Source organism: Saimiri boliviensis, chromosome 2 (genome assembly GCF_048565385.1).
Source record: "Saimiri boliviensis isolate mSaiBol1 chromosome 2, mSaiBol1.pri, whole genome shotgun sequence".
In the NCBI taxonomy this organism is placed as follows: domain Eukaryota; kingdom Metazoa; phylum Chordata; class Mammalia; order Primates; family Cebidae; genus Saimiri; species Saimiri boliviensis.
Window position 1 is genome coordinate 186755138 of NC_133450.1, and position 21814 is coordinate 186776951.

At 52.1% G+C, this 21814-nt stretch overlaps 1 protein-coding gene across 4 annotated transcripts in view; it reads right to left on the minus strand.

The window, feature by feature from the left end:
- Window positions 1-8140, minus strand: part of CNTFR (ciliary neurotrophic factor receptor) — a 39376-nt gene extending 31236 nt beyond the window's left edge. Inside the window, exon 1 of one of the 4 annotated variants that reach the window (XM_003943836.3) lies at window positions 7354-7517. The gene's annotated coding sequence lies outside the window, so the exon portion shown is untranslated. Of the gene's footprint in view, window positions 1-7353; window positions 7518-8057 lie in introns of those variants that run through there. The other 3 variants (XM_074394996.1, XM_074394997.1, XM_039475126.2) reach the window with 3 other exon arrangements.
- Between the last annotated feature and the right edge of the window lie 13674 nt (window positions 8141-21814).

Consider the following 21814-nt stretch of genomic DNA (forward strand, 5'->3'; position numbering starts at 1 on the left):
CTAATCCTGCCCAGAGATGCAGAGACATCACCAACCAGGGAGAGAGGGCCAGAAACTAAAATAAGGTGTTAGAGACAGGCTGGCTGATGGTGACAGATACAGCCACAACAAGACAGGCCCAAAGAGAGGGAGACTGAGGGGAAGCCAGAGACAGCGAAGGACACATTAGGCCAAAGAATGAGAGAGACAGCTGGAAAAGGAGACAACAGGAGTAGAGGAGGGTACAGGCTGACATGAAAAAACACAGATACACTCCAGTATGCAGACACACATAGACCCATTTGACCTTCACAAGAAACAAACTGAAAGCAAGCAAGGCTCAGGCTGTATGGTGTGTGTATGCGTGTGTGCGTGTTGTGGGGGAAGCATGCAGAGTCTGTATCGCTACGCACATTACACCAGCTGCTTCCAGCAATTTCATCTGATTAATAATAAATGCCCCATAATTACAGCCGCTCCCCCAGCCCTTCTTCCTGTTTTTTGTCAGCTGCTGCCAGGCCAGCCCCCCATAGACCCTATGGTCCCCTCCATCCTCACCTGCTGCCCTCTGGAGGCTGAGAGAATGTGAGCTGGTGGAGGCCAGACTCCCAATCTGAGGAGGGATACCCATCTCTCTATCTTGGATTAATGCACTTTGCCTCCAAGCAAAAGGTCATCTTACTTAGATCTCACTCAGAACTCTTCCCCGACATGGGTATAACCTGTGACCCCTAATATGGCCTAGGGCCCACATCTGGAATGCAGAGAGATGAATTCCCTTGCCCACTCTTTATCATTCGTTGGCTGAAATTTGTCACTCCATCCACAAACTTCACCTAGCCTCAGAACCCTGTAGACTTAGAGGAGAAAGGGACCAGGACAAGGTCCCTCACCCCATCAGTCCAATCCCAGACAGCTCGAATCTCTACCCACTTGTATACCCTCGAGCTCTGGACACATGGTGGCTCTGCCTGCCCATTCCTGAGCACCCCGCAACCCCACCCCTGCAGGTTCACCTCCTTCCAGGCCTCCCACCCAAACGCTCCAAGGCAGCTCTATCAGAATCAGCTGCGAGGTTGTGCTGATCTGTTTCTAATCGCTGGGGCCTGGTTCACGCTTGCCCCCACCCCCCAATATTGATTCCATTATTTGGAGAGTCATTGACGTCAGGGGCCTGGATGGGTGCCAAAACTGCCTTCTTTCCAGGCCTGGGCCATGGCCCAGCCCCCCATCCCACAATTTCACAAAGGGGCCCAGAAAGGTCAGCTCATGGACCAAGGTTACATGGCATCTTCCCTCTGACTCTGGGCTCCTCTTGTCTTTTTGGGACCACCATGCAACTCCCTTCTGGAGAGAGAGGCTACACAAAGGCCTGGGATTTAGAAGTGAGGTTGGGGGCAGCTATAAAAGGGAGTCTGAAGACCCTCACTGGGACTCTGGCTGCAAGAAGGGGCTCTGAAGAGGTAAGGAGGAGGGCAGTGGCTCAGAAAAGGGTAGTTGGGAATACTTTGTTTTTTCCCACATTCTTATTTTGGAACATCCTGAAGCTGGACTTGAAATGGATCCTACTGAATACTTGGTTTTTATGTCTGGTATCAGATGTATCTCCAGACTCTCTTAGAAGGAAATTCTGTGCAGTGTAGGATAACAGATTACCCTAAATGTTGCCATAATTTGACTAACTGGCACCAGTAATTTTATACATCTTTGCTCCACATAAAACAAAGGCTCTGTCTCTTGTGCCTCTCTCATCCATGCTACCTCAGTTTCCCCACATTCACACACTCTCCCAGTCTTTCCTGGTGTTGGGTGTGTGTCTCTTCCTCTTTATCTCTATCTGACCCAGATGTAGCCACTGGCCCACACCAGCAACTCCTGGGCTCTGGCTGGACAGAGTATTTTTAGGATTTGAACCCCGTGTTCTCAGACAGACATTAATAACCGATACAGACACTCTGTGGTGCCCACAACAGCTACACAGTCTCAGAGCCCAGCCTTGGAAGGTCAGAGATAGGGTCCATTCCCTCAGCTGGAGGGTCAGAGATAGGGTCCATTCCCTCAGCTGGAGGGTCAGAGATAGGGTCTATTCCCTCAGGTAGAGTCTAAGAAAGCCACACCTAGAGAGGGCAAGGGACATGTTTACAACCACACAGGGAAAAAAAGGACCTTGCCTTCTGAAACATCCTGAGGGTGGGAAGGGGGAGGGTGACCTCCGACCTCTGCTATGGAATCAGGGTGATTGCCCTGCCCCAGCCTCCTCTGGTCCAGACCTTTCCAAGGAAGGGGCCTATCCTCTGCATGCCTTCCCTTCACTCAGGGAAGTCCTTCCTTCCTGTAGTCTAATCTGCAAACCAGTGTTCCTTTGAGCCAAACAGGGGTGTAGAACAAGGGATGGTGGGTCGCAAACCACAAATCCCAGGAGGTTCCCTCTCCCCACCATCTGTCCCACTCAGTGATTCATGCCTCAACATTTATTGAGCACCTATTCCCTGCCAGGCACTGTACAGAGAGCCAGGCACATGGTCCTGCCCACAAGGAGCATTCAGTCTGATGAGAGAGAAAAAGATGTATTACTATTTACACAAGAATGCCTTCCTAAGGTGTATGAGGTCTGTGCCAAGGGCAGGTGAGTACAGGGTGAGCAAGGTAGATCCAGTCCTTGAGTCACACAGAGCTCACAGGCAACTACTATGCAACCTCGCTGAATGTCACATGGGGAAAGTATAGGTAGGGTATATGGTGGGACACACTGACTGCCCTGGGTCTGGAGAAACCTGTCCTTCTACAGGACTGAGGACTCTTCGCTCCTAAACCCAAGATGGGCCCTCAAGCTGAACACAAGTCACTATCATAGTTTCATTTCAGTTCCTGCTACTGGAGCTCTAGCCCCAGCTTTTGGGAACTGGCTGCCCACAGTAGCAGGGTCTGACTCTTCCTGAACATCTGCTTCAGCTCCTCCATCCACCCCTTGGCCCCCAGAGTGCCTAGCTCTGGTAACCCCCAAACCGGCACAGCTCTGTGCTTTGGGACTCTCTTTGCCCTCTGGAAAGGTAAAAGGGACTGATCTCAGTGCTCTCCATCCCCAGGGACCACTTGCCTTCTCAGCCCCTCCCCATAGGAAGCCAAGAGCCCTTGTGGGTGTGATCACCCAGGGCCAAAGGAGTTTACACAGCTGAGGTCTCCCTCACCACCCCCACCCAATGGTGAATCTGGAGGAGGGGGTCACTTCTCACTTCTCAGGCTCCTTGCTCTCCAGGACCGCCCCCCAAAGCAAGCACACACAGTCCCCCCAACCCATCTGCATTTCAAAGAAAATCCACTCCATATGTTTCCGATTCATTTACACTTCAACTCACCATGAGGGGGCAGAGAGCAGGGGCGCCTTGCTTCCCAGCCCCCCACCCCCGTAGGGGGGCTGGAGAGCATGTGTCCCCTTCGGGAACAGGCAGCAGTTATAGCCCAGTCATCTCAGCACTGGGGTAGAGACCACAGGACCATGTCCCTAGAAGACAGTGTGTCTCAGGCAGCCGCAACTACTGACCTCCAAAGCAGCAGAGCACGCAAAGTCCATGAGAATCTCCAGGGGAGTTGGAGTCCCACGGCTGGCTGCAACCTAGCCCCCTCTAAGCCTACTGCTCTTTTGGGGAACAGTGTGGGGAAGCCTAGGCATGCCCTGGAGCCAGGATAAGGGCTCAACAGGCAATCCCAGAGACACACACAACATAACATGGTCTCTACCCCTCCCCAGCCAGGGCAGAGGAGAGAAGAGAGGGTGAGCTCTAGTCTTCTCCTCTAGCTACCTTCCCTGCATAGATTTGAGGCTGTTATCTCTCATATAATCACAGATTCAACACCCTGGAGCAGTCATAGGAACCAAAGTCTGCTCCCTCCAATCTTCACACCCCTCCCATCTTAAGAATGATTGAGATGTGTGTGTATGGGGGGAGGTGTCTTGGGAAGACAAGAGTCTTATTTCCCCTACCTGGCCTTCTCTACCACAGAAGGGATGTCCAAAACTATTCAAGGGGAATGGGTGTGCATTGATATGGCACATGGAGGAATCTAAGGGTTCGTGTCACCCCTGTACCAACAATCTTGGCAGATCTTCCTGCTAAGAGCCTAGTCTTCTTACGGAAGGAAAGCAGGGAAATTGAACTGGGTTAGCCTTTATCACCCCCACCCCCAGTCTCCATCAGCCCACAGCCCATGTGAGGGATGTGACCAAATGTGTATCCTCTCTCTTCCTCACCTTTGGAGGGGATGTATCCTGTAGCAGTCAGTCTCTCTTCCTCACCTCAAGTGCCCCAACACTCACCACAAACCAAAGGAAAGCATGGGCATATCTGACTGTGAGTCCTAAATTCCACTGGGATTGTGATTGCCACAATCTTAGTGTGTATCTGAATGTGAACCCAGGATGTAAGTGTGAGTTTAATCTAAGCATCTGGGTCTAATGTCCATCTGAGTGTGAACTCCAAGATGCAAGTACAGGTTTGAGTATAAGCCCAGGTCCCAGCATGCATCTGACTATAAACCCCAGTGGGGCGGGGTGCGGTAGCTCACGCCTGTAATGCCAGCACTTTGAGAGGCTGAGGCAGGCGGATCACAAGGTCAAGAGACTGAGACCATCCTGGGTCAACATGGTGAAATCCCATCTCTACTAAAAAATACAATTTGCTGGGCATGGTGGCCCATGCCTGTAGTCCCAGCTACTCGGGAGGCTGAGGCAGAATTGTTTGAATCCGGGAGGCAGAGGTTACAATGAGCCGAGATCACGCCACTGCACTACAGCCTGTAGCCTGGTGACAGAGCAAGCCTCTCTCTCAAAAAAACAAAAAACAAACAAACAAAAAAAACTAACCAGTGGGTCTGAATGTGAGCTCCAGGACTGAAGTGTTAGCCTGAGTCCCAGAATTCCTGTACAAGTCAGCATAAGCATTAGAGTGCTAGTGTAAGTCTGAGTGTGAGCCCCTGGTCGTAAGGGCTTCTGAGTATGAGCTAAGGTGACTCATATGGAGTCTGAGTGTGAACACTGGTGTCCCTTTTTAATTCTGAGTTTGAGTCCCAAAGTGCCCATGTAAGTCTAAGTGTGAACATCAGAACCCTAGTGTGAGTCTGAGTGTGAACACTGGGTCTCAAAGTGATCCTAAAATGGAAGGGGAAATCTCAAATGTGAGCACGAGTCCTAGTGTGAGTCTGAGTGTGAGCTCTGAGATCGCAGCGTGAATCTGAGTGAGTCACAGGGTCTCATGTGCATTTGAGGGAGTGACCAAGATCCTGGTATGAATCTAAGTGTTAGCCCTAGGTTTCCATGGAGATCTGACCCTCAGAGTCCCCACATGAATCTAAGTGTGAGCCCAAAGGTTGTATGTGAATCTCAGTGAGCTCCAGGATCCCTGCGTGAGTCAGTGTGAGCCCCAGCTTGGAAATGTCAATCTGACTATTAACCCCAGTGTCCTCATTGAGTCGAGTTCAAATGTGAGCCCCATGTTTCTCATGTGAATCTGATTGTAACTCAAAGTCCCAGAATCTAAGTGTGAATTGGAGTGAGCACCAGAGTCTTCGTGTGAGCCCTAGAACCCCAGTGAGATTCTAAGTGTGAGCTCTAGGTCTCAATGTATATCTAAGCTAAAGGATAAGACTGTGAATCTAAGCATGAGCCTATAGTCCCAGTGTGGGTCCCAGTGTGAGCACAGTCCCAACATGAGTCTATGTGGAAACTCCAGGACTGAAGTGTATCACTGGATATGAGCCCCACAATGTGTGAGTCCATATGAGTGTAAATCCCTAGACCCTAGAAGGAGTTGAAGTGTCTCAGTGTGCATCTGAGTATGGATTCCAGAGCCCCCAGACGCCCTGTGCATGAATTTTAAACTCCTAGTTTTTGTGTAGGCTCAGGGTCTCAGCTGGAGTATCAACCCTGATGGTGTGAACCTTAGCTCCATCTCACCAATACTGACCAGGAGCCCCTGCACCAGCTGAGAGGATTTGTGTGGGTTGTGACAGTGGAGACAGGGGGGCATAGTTTGAGACACCCAGGCCCTTCTAGCCCACAAGTCCTTGCTAGTCCTACATCCCTAGGAATATGCAATGGCTCAAGCCCCATCCCCACACATGCAATGGCACACCATCACACCGAGAGTTAGACACACAAAAAATACACCTGGTGTTTCTGTCCCCTCAGACACACAACAATTACAGATGCACAGACACACCCAGCATTTCAGACTCTCACCACCTCAGTGATCACAGCCACACAAACACCCCCAGTGACACAGACACAAATACACCAAGTGTTACAGGCAGAACAACTAGTGTTACAGACACACTCCTATAGCGGCATGCAGACACACACCCAATGTTACAGACAAGCTGCCAGGCACACAGACACACACAAACGCTTCTCAAAGAGACAGACTAGGCGGAAAGAGAAAGAAAATCCTGAATTTTCAACAAGGCGTGAAATAGTCCTGCCCGCCTGAAGCTACTGGAGGGGGGAGGGGGACAAGGGAGCGAGCGAGTGAGCGAGCGAGCGAGCGAGCGAGCGAGCTAACGCTGGAGGAGAGGCTCGGGAGAGGAGAGGAGCCGAGAGGGAGAGCTGTCCGTCTGGTGACCTCCCCACGGCCCAGCCCCCATGCACGCGGAGATACACTACTCAGAGCAGGGACACCCAGGCTGGCTCACACTGAGCTGCACTGGAGGAGACACACACGAGCAGACTCACAAAGAGACAGTTGGGGAATACACCACAGGCGGACTCACACAAGCCAGGAAGACTTACAAAGAGACACACTGGAGGAGACCCACTACATGGAGATACATCCAGGAGGACTCAAGAGAAATCCATGGGAGGCCGACCGACACACACACACACACACACACACACGCACACACGAGCGCGCGGATTCACACGGACACACATGCACTGGCAGACGCGCAACCGTCCGTTCGCCTCCCCGGGCGCTTTGAAGTCCAGATTTCTGCCCGAGAAAGAAGCAACCTTTGGGCGCGAAGGGGCCACTGCGAACGCTCCAAGCCCAGGAATTTTTTCAGACCCCGCGCGTGCAGCTGAGGGGTGGGAAGAAGAGGGACACTAGGGCGAACCGCCGGAGCCGCCTCCCTCTAATCGACAGTCCGGCCCAACCACCACCACCACCACGCCCAACCCCCGGAGCGCCCGGACTTGGGGGCCGCTTCTTCAGCGCCCCCGCCCCCAAGTTTGCGGGCAAAGTTTCTCGTTAACTTTCCTGTCGCCCCCGGCCGTGGGCCCAAGAGTGTCCCCTCACTCTTCCCGCGCGCACGAGGGCCGCGGGTTTGTCCGTCAACCCAGGCTCTGAGGGTCCGGCCGCGCGCACTCCGCCGCAGGGTACTCACCGCGCCCTCGGGCCACCCGTGCTTCGCGCCGTGCCTTCCGACTGCCCCAGGCAGCGAGCAAGGCAGGGAGCGCGGAGCTAGCACTGTCCGCCGGATCCCACCTTGGAGCCCCGAGCCGCGCCGGCTGGAGCCGCCGCCTCCGCTGCCGCCGCCGCCCGCTCTGCACCGGCTCCTCGGCGCTCGGCGGCTTTAACCCCCCCATCCTCCTCCCTCCCTCGCGCGCTCCCTCCCTCCTTCCCTCGCCCATGTGACCGCGGGCGCCCGCTCGGCCGCGCGCGCCCTCGCTCCCCTCCCCCTCTTGCCTTGTCTCCCCGCGCCTCCGCGGCCGCGCGCCACGACCCCTCCCCGCCTCGGGCCCCGCGCGCCCCCGACTTGGCACGCTCCTGCGCCTGGCACGCGCGGCCAGCTCGCGGGGGCACGCTTGCCCTGAGCGGGCCTGTGAGCCCCCACTCCCACTCGCCTGGCACTGGCACGCGCTCTGCCCCCCCCCCGCTGGCACACTCGCCCCTATTGGCACGCTTTGCCCCTTCGCTTTCACCCTTTCTCGGGTGCGCCCTCCAGACGGCTGTGGTCCCCGTGCTTCACGCGCAACCCCGGCCGCGGGTCTCGCAAACGCGCGCGCACACACACCCACACCCACTCCGCCTGCTCCCCTAGGGCGGCTGGGCGCGCACCCACCCCCGGGATCGCTCCTTCACACTCACTCTCCCCCTCGGCCTTGGCCAGGTCTCTCCTGCGCACACTCCCGCACGTTCAGGCCCTGACGGCCTCGCACCGATTCCCTGGCACGGCACACCCCGGGCCAACTCTCGGGGTCCTCCCTCCGGCGTCGCCGTGAGAGGAACGCGAGCCAGAACCCCCAACCCCCACTTTGGGCAGAAGCAGCCAGCCGGCTCCGCCCCTCCCCTATTCCTACTGCCCCCCGCAACGACTCCCCTCTGGGTCACCCCCTCGCGGGAGGGAAAGGGGCTTCCTTAATCGGGGATGGACCCGGCCGGGAGCCCAGGCCCATGCCTCTCTTGTCTCCTATGACACCAACGCCACTACTGGAATGTTCCTCGCGCCCCGAGGACACACAGCCGGGATGAGAAGCCTCCCCTGGAATGAAGGGGTAGGGAGGGTGCACCCTTAATGCTGGGCACAGGCACACCCCTCGGCGGCCTTGGCGCAGGAGGTGCACCCCTCGAGAGGAGGCTCACTCCCTTCGCAGCCTGGGCCTCTGAGGGGCCAGGGTGTTCACTGCACTCGCCTCTGGGCCTCCGGTCCGACTGCAACATGGGAGAGTAAGGTTAGACAACCTGACCAACTTGTGAGGCCACGCGACAGCGCAATGGAGAGGCCATGGCAGAGGCGGAGACCGAGAAGGCCACCCCGTCTCCACTTTTTGGGTTTTTCACCTGACCCATGACCCATAATCCTGGGCCTTGCCCTCGGGGGAGTTGCTCTAGGACTGAGAGCAAGGAGAAGGGAGAGAAATGTCTCACTGTTTCCTCACATCCTTCCCCAGTAGGCTGCCTAGAGCGCCCGGGCCCTTTCCCAACAAATGCCTCAGGGACTCCCACTGCAAAGGAAAATCCTTCTTCCCGCCGCGGCCTGGGCTTTTCACTTTCACTTCCGTGGCCACAGAATCCCCTCCCTACAACTGGCAGGGGTCAGCATGGGCTGGAGCTCAGAGACGATCGGCTAGGACTTCAGGACACACAGCAAATTAGCTGCGCTCCGCTGAGGACCAGCCCATAGCCGCCCACACTAGGTGACCTCTCCCCGGGCTCTCCGGGACACTAGCCTGCTGCTTCCCGGGCCGCAGACCAGGATTAGACGGTGGACTAGGGGAAGGAAGGGGGCGGTGCGACGGGATCTTGTGGGGAGCAGAACTTGCCCCTGCCCCTGCAGCAAAGATCTAGGGCTAGGCCCTGGCAAGGTTCACCAGGGTACACCAGGGACCGCTCCTCCCCAGGGGGCTGACAGGCCTGGGCGCTCTTCATCCGGCCGGGGAGGGGCGGACGGGGTGGAAATCAGCGAGTGGTTGGGGAACGGACTTGACCTCCAGAAGCTCCGGTGTCCCTGGTTCAGCCTCTTTCTGCCAGGTTGGGAGCAATCGGGAATTCTGCCCTGGTCCAACGTCCACCCTCGGCCCCCGGGGACGCAGAGGCTGCCGTCGGCAGAGCCGCAGTGCACGGCTGCGGGGACAAGATGCGCACTGGGCGTCCGAAGTCCTGGAAGTGGACGTGTGGGTGTCGGGGGATAAAGGAAGAGTGGAGGCGCACGTCGGACCTCTGTCCGGGCGTGGGTCGGTCAGCAGCTCCTCCCAGCGCGGGACCCAGCGGCCTCGAGCGCTTCCCTGGGGCCGAAGCGACACCTGGCGGGCAGTGCGAGACGTGCTTTCTCCTCTGGCTGCTGCTCCTGCTCCGCGCTGAGTCCTCTGCCACCTACTGAACACCGAGTGCTGCCACCTCTCCACACTGCTGCAACCCGGCCCACAACCAATTTTCCTCCTCCTGGAGCTGGGTCAACAGACTAGTCGGGGCTTCCGCTCCTGCCGCCTCCGATGCCCTTACCTACACTGTAGCCTTTGAGCTTGTAATCCTCAGTGCTGGGCCCTCCCCAGTGCCTTGGGGGTAAAGTTGGGTTACTTAGGTGGGGCTTCAAAGCCCTGCAGTATCTGGCCTTGCCTCCTCTCTAGCTTTATTAGGCGTCCCTATTCCCGGCCTCCCCAGCCCTGCGTCAGTCCCTTTCTGTGTTATGTCACTTATCCTTAAGCCAAATCCACTTCACTGACGTCCTCTCCCCAACCCCACCTCCACGAATTCACTGCCTTTCCAATCTTCACCATCTACCTCACCCATGAGGGTAGTGGCTGGAAGTAACACGCCCAGGCCAGATCCCTTGTGCCCTGTACGTGATGTGGATCTCAGATTTGGTGACCCCGAGAGGCCTTGGGAAGTTAGGGGAAGTTCAGCGTTGGCTTTCAGTACCTAACTACCATGAAAGGGGCTCTATTGCCAGGACTTCTGGCACCACTCTTCACACTGGCAGGTGACCTAAACTTGGATCTCCTCCTCACCACCAACGGGTGATTTGTGCCATCCCAAACCTTTGGGCCAGCAAAGACCCTTCCTCATTCTTACTGGCACGTCCCTGAGAAAGGAGAAATCTCTGCCCATCTCCTATGGTCTACCTTTCCAGTGCTCCTTTAGGAAGCAGTGCTGGTTTCTAACTTGCTTACCCTGCCTGCCCCCCAGACAGAGCCTTACTTTGTCACCCAGGCTGGAGTGCAGTGGCACGATTTTGGCTCACTGCAACCTCTGCCTCCCAGGTTCAAGCAATTCTCCTGCCTCAGCCTCCTGAGTACCTGGGATTACAGGCCCCCGCCACCATGCCCATCTAAGTAATCGTATTTTTCGTGGAGATGGGGTTTCACCATGTTGTCCAGGCTGATCTCGAACTCCTGACCTTGTGATCCGCTCACCTCAGCCTTCCAAAGTGCTGGGATTATAGGCGTGAGCCACTGTGCCCGGCCTTCTAACTTGCTATACCATCAGAAAGTTCCTCCCTGGAGCACACACCTGGCTCTCCAAAGTTTACAAACACATACTCACACACAGGCTCTCTGTATTACAAATGCCAAACATATGGTCACACAAAGTCACACATCGAATCTCAAACAGTAAAAGGTATATATTCAACTTCACTGTGATACACGGAGAGTCAGGGTCCCCAGCCTGGGCTAGGAACTAGAGGTCCCAAAAGAGTGGGAGAGTTCCTGAGTCACACACACCATACACACAAGTAGACACAATTACATACACAGCCATGAACTCAGTCACATTGAGTGTCACAGGCACACACAGTCACACACATTCTCACTCACACTGGGGTTTGGCGGGTGTGGGGCGGGCTCCAGGAGGCTGTTACGTAAACGCCCTCACAGCGCCCCCCCTCACTCCCCCTCACTCCGCCTGCTTCCTCACACAGTGCCAGCGCCCGGGGCGGCTTGGCCGGGGCCCGGGAACAGCTCGGCCTCGCGGAGGCTCCAGGCGCCGAGAAACCCGATCCGACACAGCTCCGGGGCCGAGCTAGGGAGGGGGGTCCAAAGCCCCCCAACTCAGGGTCCAGCCCAGGCCCCTAGGGACAACTTCCCCCAATTCCAGAGACAACTCCCAGCACCATCCTGAGATAGTACCTGGGGCCCACTCACAACATCCCCATCCTGTACACCCCCTTCTGGAATCCCATCATCTGGAAGGCTGCCTGTGTGCCCTGACCCTTCCAACCTCTGGCACCAGAAAGGGCAAAGACTTCCTAAAGGTAGAGAACGGAGGAAACTAAGTATTCAACCTGGAATTGCCCCCAGTTCCTGGAGCTATCTCCTCTTCCCTTCTCACCAGGGCCCTCTAAATCTATTCTGAGAGGGGCTTTCATTCCTGTCCAGGTTCCCCTCACATTTGCTGCCTACCAATTCCAATATATTCTATCAGAATTCTAAATTATTCATGTCCAAGGTCTCTCCTCCCTCCCTTTGATGTCCTTTCTTCCTCCTCCATTGGAAGTTCGAACTCCAGTCTAATCCCAGTTTCTCATGCTTTGCTAAGAAGAAATTTTGAGCATAACCTGAGGAATCAGGAACAAAATCACCAAAAGGCAGAAAGATTAAGGCTCAGGAAACCCCTGGAAGTCATGAGTCTGAGAGGAGGGAAATGTCTGCTGTACACACCCCCAACATAACCCTCACCCCATTCTGTAGCCTAGACTCAATTTTTCACAATAGCTTTTGAGTGTCTGCTTGGGCTGCTCAGACCCGGGCAGAAAGGGAATTTCCCCCTATGTTCTCTGTTAATGAACAAAACATTTCATGTTGAAATTCCTTCTCTGCCCCCAGCCCAGTGTTTCCAGGGCTCCCCAGCCTGACCAAGCAGGGGGACCATTAGGAGGAGGGTAATAAAGTAGAGGGAGCCCCTAAGGGAAGCATAATTTACACTGGGGGGCATCTTTTTAAAAAGTAAATAATTAGGGTGACTTTTTTTCACTTTTGGCTAAAATTATCCACTCCTGTGGCAGCTTCCCAGAAAGGGAGGCGGGAGGGCAGCCGGAGCTGTCCCGAGGCCCAGGACATGGCCCCCCTCCCCCGGGCGAGGAGCCTTCCTCAAGTTGTTTTCCTGGTCTCTTCCTCTTGGATGTTTTTTTGATTATTAATCACATTTTCCATCCTGAGTCTCAGACCAGACCCCCTCCCCCCAGGGTCAGCGCTGGACAGAGGGAGGAGGAGAGGGCTCTGGGAAGATGACTTGGGGACAAGATGGGCAGTGACCCCTGACCCCAGCTGATCTGAAGGACGCTGTCAGTGGCATGTCACAGATAATACCCTCACCGTCCTGGCACATAGCAGTTGCGATCCTTAATCAATACAAGTGGAGTAAATGAATGAACAGGTGTCTAGCTTTCATAGCACCCAGATGGCACTTAAAGATAAAGACCCTAGTGCTGGTCCTCTTATGCTGCAGACAGGGAAACAGCCCAGAGAAAGAGAGTCACTTGCTCAGAAACACGCAGCAAGTTAGTGCCTGGGCCAGAGTAGAACCTCAGGAATGCTGATGGCTCCCCCATTCCTAAGTCAGTCAATAAATATGTATTGAGCACCTACAATATGCCAGACATTGATCGAAGTACAGCGGTGAACCAGACAAAAATCTCTGCCCTTGCAAGGATGTAGAGCAACTGGAACTCCATACAATGCTAGTGCATGTTAAGTTGGTACCACTATTTTGAAACACTATGTGGCAGTATCTACTAAAACTACAAATATATTTGTTATATGGCTCAGCAAGTCCATTCCTAGATACATACCCAGGAAGAATGATCAAATATGTTGATCAAGAATGTTCACAGCAGCTTTACTCATGATAGTCCCAAACTGGAAACAACTCAAATAGGTAAACAGATTGTGATGTGAGTACAACAATGGAAAAGAACCAACTACATCTACATACAACAATGTGGATAAATCTCACAGATGAAATGTTGAGCAAAGGGGGAAAAAGACACAAAGAAGTATATGATGAATGATTTCATTTATAGAAAGCTCAAGAAAAGACAAAACTAATTTATGGTGACAGAAATCACAACTGTATTCACCGTTGTTGGGAAGAGAGTGATACAGGTGTGCGGTTGTCCCTAGATATCTGTGGGGAATTAGTTCCAGGACCCCCTGAGAATACCAACTCTGAGGATGCTCAAGTACCTTATATAACAAATGGCATAATACTTGCATATTATCTAAGCACACCCCAGCATCTACTTTAAATCATCTCTAGATTGCTTGAAATAACGAAGAGAATGTAAGTGCTATGTAAATAGTTGTTATACTGTTTTGGTTTTTATTTGTATTTTTTAAAATTGTATTTCTATTTTTTATTGTTTTTTATTTTTTCTAATGTGGTTGGTTGAATCAGAGGATGCAGAACTCACAGATATGGAGGATCAACTGTACACATGCATTAAGACTGTGTACTGTACGCCAGGTGGGATGGCTCACATTTGTAATTCCAGTACTTTGAGAGGCTGAGATAGGCAGATCACCAGAAGTCAGGAGTTTGAGATCAGCCTGACTAACATGGTGAAACCCCATTTCTACTAAATATACAAAACTAGCTGGGAGTGGTGGCACATGCCTGTAATCCCAGCTACTCGGGAGGCTGAGGCAGGAGAATCGCTTGAACCTGGGAGGCAGAAGTTGCAGCAAGCTGGGATCATGCCACTGCATTCCAGCCTGGGTGACAGAGTGAGACTCAGTCTCCAAAAAATAAAAACAAAAACCACAACTGTGTACTGTATATATTTGTTCATGCAAAAGCCCCAAGTCTGATTCCCCAGCCCCCTCAGGCAAGAGGTGGCAACCTAGGGCCAGGAACAATGGCTCACACCTGTAATCTCAGCACTTTAGAAGGCCAAGGTGGGTGGATCATGATCGAGACCATCTTGGCTAACGTGGTGAAATCTCATCTCTACTAAAAATACAAAAAATACAAAAAAATAAAAATAATAAAAAAAAAGCAGCCTGGTGAGGTGACATGCACCTGTAGTCCTGGCTACTTGGGAGGCTGAGGGAGGAAAATCACTTGAACCTCAGAAGGTGGAGGTTGCAGTGAGCCAAGATCGAACCACTGCACTCTAGCCTAGGTGACAGAGCAAGACTCCATCTCAAAAAAAAAAAAGAGGTGGCAGCCTAAATAACACCTAAGAGAAGCCTATAGTAAGCCCCTTTATCCTCTCTCTTAATGCCATGCTGTTTTTCCTTACCATACTTAGTTTGATGTCCAATTATCTAGTTACTTCTGTGATGTGTGTGAGCTCCAATGAGGGCAGCCCTGTGGCCTTCATCTCCAGTCACCTAGAGTTGGGTCTGGCATAGCACAGGTACACCCAACGTTTGAAATAGATTTAAATAAATGTTGACTGAATGAATGATGCAAGCAAATAAGTAGGACAACCTTGAACAGTGAGAAGTAAACCCAAGCTCCAGGGCACAGGAGTGGGAGCCTACATGAATGGGTTGCCACCTTGAGGGATGGGAAAGAAGTTTAGTAACCGGTGAGGTGGCAGAGACCAGAAGGCAGGCTGAGGCAACCTGAGTGGCTCAGACACCACATCCTGAAATGCCTTTGGGGCCAAAGCTATGGAGGTATAGAAGGGCATAAAGAAGTCAGGAATATAAACACATTGGAGTTTTAGCAAGACCATTGAGGCTGCTGGGTAGAGGGTGATGAGGATGGCAGAGGCTGGAGGTGGGGCAGCCACAGAGAGGTATTTGTAGTGGCCCATAAGAAAGAGATCTCCAGCCTGACCTGCAGCAGGGAGAGAGAGGACAGGGTTTGGGAAAGGAGCAGGACATTCAGATTCATCTGCTTCATCTGGTCCCATGACCCCCGTCTCCCAGGTCACCTTATATACAGAGAACAGGCTCCCTGGACACTTAGTCCTGTGTCTGCTCTCCCAAGCACCCTGCCCCTGTGTGATCCCAGAGTTTGGGCTAAGTGTGGAAAGAGAAGCAGTGGAGAGAGCAGGAACAGAGGATCCAGAAGAGGGACAGGGAGAGGGAGTGGGAGGTGGGGGCAGAGATGGGAAGATGAAGAAACCTGGAGTCAGAGGACTATGTGTGTCAGAAGGTGGGAGCAGGGGAATACATTTGCAAAATCACAGACACAATTTTTCATTTTGCAAAAATTTGCATGAACATATTCCCTGCTCAGAAGCACAAAGTCCCTCCGTACCTTCCCACCCTAGTGGGCTCTGATCTGACCTACCCAGCATTCTTCACAGAGGAGGCAACTGTCCTCAAAGGATTGTCCCCTCTGGTACCAGCCCAGAGTCTGACCTTGCTCTCTGCTGCTACAGAGCTGCCTCCCAGATAACAAGGCTGGGATTTCCAGGAAAGCCTAAGGACCATGTGTCCCCAAGATTGGTTCCCTCCCTTCACCTCCCATGGCTCTATTTCCCGCCAGCCTGTGATTCCCGGAAGTGGGGGGGAGGAGAAAAAAAAGATCCCAACTTTCCCCCAGAAACTCAACCGTGGTGATTGGGAAGGCAGAGAAAAGTCAGAGATTTGGAAACTGAATGCCAGCATCACCAACTCTCAGGGAAATAGACAGAGGCAGAAGGGGAGTCCAAGAGAGAAAACTGAATTAAATTCAGTTCAACAGACATTTATTAGTGCCTACTGTGTGCCAGGCATAGAGGGAACATTGTGTACAAAAGTACAGATGACTCCTATGTTTTTGGCTTGAGAGACTGGGAGATGATGCTACCATTCACTGAGCTTGGGAGAGAGAAGGGACTTGACATGTTCAGTTGAAGGGTTTGTGGTGTGACAGCTAGGTATGCAGCACCTGTTCAAAAGTTCCCAGCCTACTTGGTACTCAGCATGTGCTAGAGGCTTGAGCATTCAGAGTCTCAGACTGACCTGGGCATTACGATGGTACTAGGGGATGATGAGATAGATCAGAGAACAGGAAAGGAGTGTGATAAGAAAGGAAGAGGGGAGGATTGAGACAAACTCTGGGAACCCATGATGAAAAGAGAGGAAATGGGTGGTGATGCATGCCTGTAGTCCCAGCACTGTGAGAGGCCAAGGCTGGCGGATCACCTTGGGAGTCTGAGACCAGCCTTGGCAACGTTACTGAGACCCTGTCTCTACCAAAAAAAAAAAAAAAAAAAAAAAAAAAAAAAAATATATATATATATATATATATATATATATATATATATATATATATAGCCAGGTGTGGTAGCACACACGTATAGTCCCAGTTACTCAGGAGGCTGAGGTGGGAGGATCACTTGAGCCCAGGAAATAGAGGCTGCGAAGAGCAATGATTGTGCCACCACATTCCAGCCTGGGCAACAGACTGAGACTCCATCTCAACAACAACAACAACAAAATTGGGGGTGGAAGAGCAGTAAAAAATAAATAAACAAAAATAAATCAATAAAAATAAAAATAAAGGGTTGGGTGCTGTGGCTCACTCCTGTAATCACAGTACTTTGGGAAGCCGAGGCAGGTGGATAACCTGAGGTTGGGAGTTCGAGACCAGTTGGGCCAACATGGTGAAACCCCATCTCTACTAAAAATACAAAAATCAGCCAGGCGTGCTGATGGGCGCCTGCAATCCTAGCTGCTTGGGAAGCTGCAGCAGGGGAATTGCTTGAACCCAGGAGGTGGAGGTTGTTGTGAGCCAAGATTGCACCATTGCACTCCAGCCTGGTGACAGAATGAGACTCTGTCTCAAAAAAAATAAAATAAAATAAAAATAAAACAGGAAAGATGAGGGACTTCCAGAAGACAGGGAAGGTGTGGTGGCCCCTGAGATAGAAGAATCAGGGTTGTATGAGGCCAAAAAGCAGCCTGGTGGGACCAAGGAAGAGCCCATGTTTTTAGCAGCCAGGAGTGGGCTGGGGCCAAGGGGATCAAGTTGGGGATATGGAACAGGCTGCTGTAGACCCCTCCACAGGGGCCCATGAGTAGAGTGTAGACCCCTCCTTCCCCAGCCTCCCTGCTGTTCCCTGGAGCCCTGCTTGGGTTGGGGGCCTCTCTCAGTCAGGCAGAAGAATCAAAAAGCTCCTCCCAGGCTTCTAGACTTCCATCCCTGAGCCCCTGGTCTTTGGTCTTCCCAGGAGTGTTCTGAGCCTTACTCAAACTAGGGAGCTTGCAGTGGTTGGGGAACCCTAGGGACCCTGGGGGTAATTGAAACCAGGGCTAAGACATTAGAAACCATAACGCTGACTCCGCGGCTCCCCCAGGATAGCTCCTGGTTTTCTTCTTACCCCGATCCTCCCTGCCGTTGACAGCTCAGCTCTCCCAGGCCCCCACCAGCTGGGCTGCTGACCCTCCTCCTCAAACCACCTAGAAGGGGCCTCCAACCAGAAGGCACCCAAAGCCAGACCTCAGGGGACCTCTTCTCTGTGCGCAGAAAAGCTCAGTGTATACCAGACTAACCTCTTCATATTGAGACATCCCAAATTCTAGACTTAATAATCCCTTTTTGCAGAACCTATAAGGTTGAAGTTATACAATGAGAATAATTCTGCGATAGTGAAAAAGAAAGGGAGGAGGTAGATGTGGGGCAAGAGTACCCATCAACTAGCAGGTGCTCAATAAATATGTGGAGGAAAATAGATCTCAAAGCCTGAGGGAGACCCTGCCAGAGGGAGGTGCTGGCTGGTCAGAACTGTAGCAGGGGCAGGACAGCCTGTACACAAGGGTAGCAGGAAGTGAAAAGGTCAGATAAGGAATTCTGTGGCCTGGAATCTCTCTCCTTGCTTGGATGTCTCTCTTTCTCTGTGTCTCAGTCTTTGTCCCTTACCGAAAGAATCAGAAGCTGCACTTTTGTAAGACTGATGGGAAGGCCCTCCCCCTGCACAGCTGTCCAGAGATTTCAGGATTCCCAGATTCCCTGAGTGTTAGTGTAGAAATTTGGGCCTGCCTCTCTCTCTATGTCTGTCTCTCTCCCTGGATCTTTGGTTAGAGACAGAGGGGTTTGAATACTTTACCACCTACTGGTTTTGTGGCCTCAGGCAAGTGATTTAATGTCTCAATTACCTCAGAAGTAAAATGGGATCATAACAGTGCGTATATCCTAGGACTGTTGAAAAGATTAAGTTAAATGAGATAATCCAATTAAGTGCTTACCGCTAGGCCTGGTAGGTGCTAAAGCCCCCTTCATATGCTGGCTTTGGCTTCCTCCCAGTCGATGTCTATGTTTCCTATGTCACAGCCTTTCTCCTTATTTCTCTGTCAACATCATCCTCTGTCTGTCTTTTACTGTCTCTCTCTTGATCTCTTTGGCTCTCCTTGTATCTGGCCCTGTCTGCAGCCCCGTAGAGAGCCCTGCATGACCCTACTCCAACCCTCTGGCACAACTGGCCCAGGGGAAGTAGGGTGGGAGTGTCCAGGGAGGTAAATTCAAATATGGCATTCATGGCATCAGGGTCATGCCTGAGCCTGAACATAGGTGAACCACAATCTTTGGAGTGAGTACTCCTGTCTATGGCCCTTTCTGGCTGGGCAGGAGAGCTGGAGGCTCAGCCTGGCAGCTTCTTGGTGGAGGGGAGACTTGTCCTGACTTCTCTAGCCGCCCCTACACTGGACTGAGGCCAGTTGCCCATAACTAGTGCCTGCCTGGAGGTGAGGCAACCTGCCCAAAGCTCAGAACTGAAAGGGGTAGCCCTCTACCCCCACACAAGTTTGCTTACCTGCCCTCAAAACATTCTGGCCCATCCTCATGCCAGCTTTTGCTCTGAGCCTCCCATACCCCATCCCAAACCCTGTATGGAAGCACATTGCCTCCACAGATCTAGTTTCTCTTGTCTCTGGCTCTGTCTATCTCTGTCTCTATCTCTGTCTCTCTCAATCTCAATCCATGACTTTGGCAGCTGCATAGGCCTTGCACCCCTAAGCTAAGACCACCAGGGACAGGAAACTGCAGGGGGTGAAGGGTATGTGTTCTTCACCTGGTCTAAAAAGCTCCTTCTAGGTAGTGGTGGTGGGGCAAACTCAAGAAATCCAGATGTCATTTCCATGTCACTGTGGACCTGTGAAGGCAGAGGGCATGGGGTAGAATAAGTGCTCACAAATGTAAACCAAATAAAGGAGGGGCAAACAGAGGACTCCAAACAAGGAACTGAATAGCTGAGGCTGTAGCAGGCAGGAACATGGATAGACTACGGAAAGGCTGCTGCTCAACTTTGCGGTTCAGCAAAGAGTATTCTTTGGGGGTCAGAATTGGTCTCAACTAGCCCTAGATGCCACCACACCTGGGCCCTGGCCAGATCCTTCACATCAGCTCTTGGGCAAATAGCCAGTTGGGTGGGCCATTGAGACTCCCCCATCACTTCCCTACTCCCAACACATCATTGCCTCAAGGTACCAGCCAGTTTCAAGCAAAGAGCACTGGGAATACAGAGGCAGAGAGGGAGAAACTCTGGGCAGGCAGAGGCTAAGGCAGGAGTCTGGTGTCCTGGTAGCCAGCCTGGGCCTGTTAGGAGGATCCTATGCCAGTACTGTGATGGGGGCCAGACTCGAAACAGGATTTCATGTGGGAGAGTGACCAGGAATCCTTGAACATGTAGGCAGCTGGGCAAGGAACAAAACATCCCATCAGGTAAGGGCAGATGTGTGGCTTCTTGTCCTTCTTATCATACAAAGACAAGCATTGAGACAAAAGGTTCAGAGAGATAGAATCAGAGTAAAAGAGAGAAGAGAGAGCCTGGAAGAGAGACTGAGAAATAGAAATTCTCAGAGACACAGTCAGACACAAAAATAAAGATGCAGAGAAAGAGATGTGAGTCAGAGACAGACAGGGAAATGCAGAAGGGAGAGCCATGGAATTAAAGACAGACAGCAAGATAGAGAGAGACATGAAATCAGAGAGAAACTGTCTCAGTCACAGGGCAGCAATGTGGAGACAGACTCAGATGAAGAAACAGAGGTGGGGAGAAAAAAACAACTGAGAGAGAGAGAGACAGAGAGATGGAGAAGAGAGAGAGGAGGACAGTGACAGCAAGATCAAGAGAGGGAGGCAGAGAGATGGACAGAGGACAAAGCAGAAGGGAGCAACAACAGGGTGAAGCAAAGAAAGAGATTAAAACATTATGAGTGGGCAAAGTGAGTGAGGGACAGAGGAGTTTCCTGGCCTCAGTCTCTCTAGCCTGGTCTCCCCAAGGTGTTGGGCCCCTATTTTGCTATTCTCTGGTTTCCATAGCAACAGGGAGGGCAGTGCCAAATTTGCATGCACATTTACATCCATTCTATCTGCATAATTCAACAGGTTTCTGTGCATATTCATGAGTCAATGAATGAAGGTGACTCTCAATCCCTGCTCAAAACCTGGCTATGGTATCCCTTTCTTTGTAGTATATGGTTATGGCTCTAAATCTGGTTTTGTAGGCCTTGACTTGTCCCTGCCAGACCCTGCTAACCATGCCAGCCCTGCTCCCCAAACATCTTTTCATTTTCCTACCTCTAGGCCTTTCCTCAGGTTATGCTTCTCTGCCTACAGGGGATGCCCTTCCCTCAGCATCAGACATGCCACTGGCCTCAGGTAAGGAGTAGCATGAGATGACAGTGGGGTGAGGTGATGCTTCAGCCACATTCCTAACTGGGGGTGCATGAAATGGTCACACTGGGAGAGGCTGGGGTGTAGGCTGAGCTGGAGTCTAACAAATCCGCAAACATAGAGGAACCACACAGTGGCCTCCATATAGAAACTGACAAAGACCATGGTTCCAGCTAGAATAATCAGAGGACCTGAGATAGCACCAACAGGAGTCTCAGGAACAGAGGGGCTGAGGTGGCTCAGATGGTGAGGGAGAGAGTTCCCAGGGCCAAAAACTGTTTCAAAGTGCCAGGCATTAAATGCCCTTGTGGGCTGGGAGGAACTTCTTTAGGGCCTGCTCTGCTTATAATTTTGGCCTCGCTGTCTCCCAGCTGGATCCCTACAGCAACTTTTTCACTGCTCTTCCTGTTCTGTACCCACAATCTACTCTCCACATTGTAACCAGAGTTCTCTTCCTAAACAGTCTGATATTCCACAGAACTCTCACCTTGAAGCCTTCAGTGACATTTCATCTCCCTCAAGATAGAGTCCAAGCACCTTGGCCAGGCTTGCAGGCCTCCCTGTCTGACCCCCACTCACCTTTGAGCCTCATCCCTTATTCTCTGCCTTGAATTTCATGCTCCGGTGATCATTTCTATGCTGCTTCTATGTCTTGGCTTATCCTTCCTTTCACCTGGAATGCCATTCCCACTTCTCTCCTAAGCTATTCAAGATTCCACACAGGTATCACCTCCTTTTCTTTAAAGCTTTGCATGTCCCTAAAGGTTAGAATAGGGACTGTCTGAACTCCTGCAGCAGTAAACTTCCCTAATCCGTGTACTTGTCATACCATAGGAAAACTTTTTTTTTCTTTC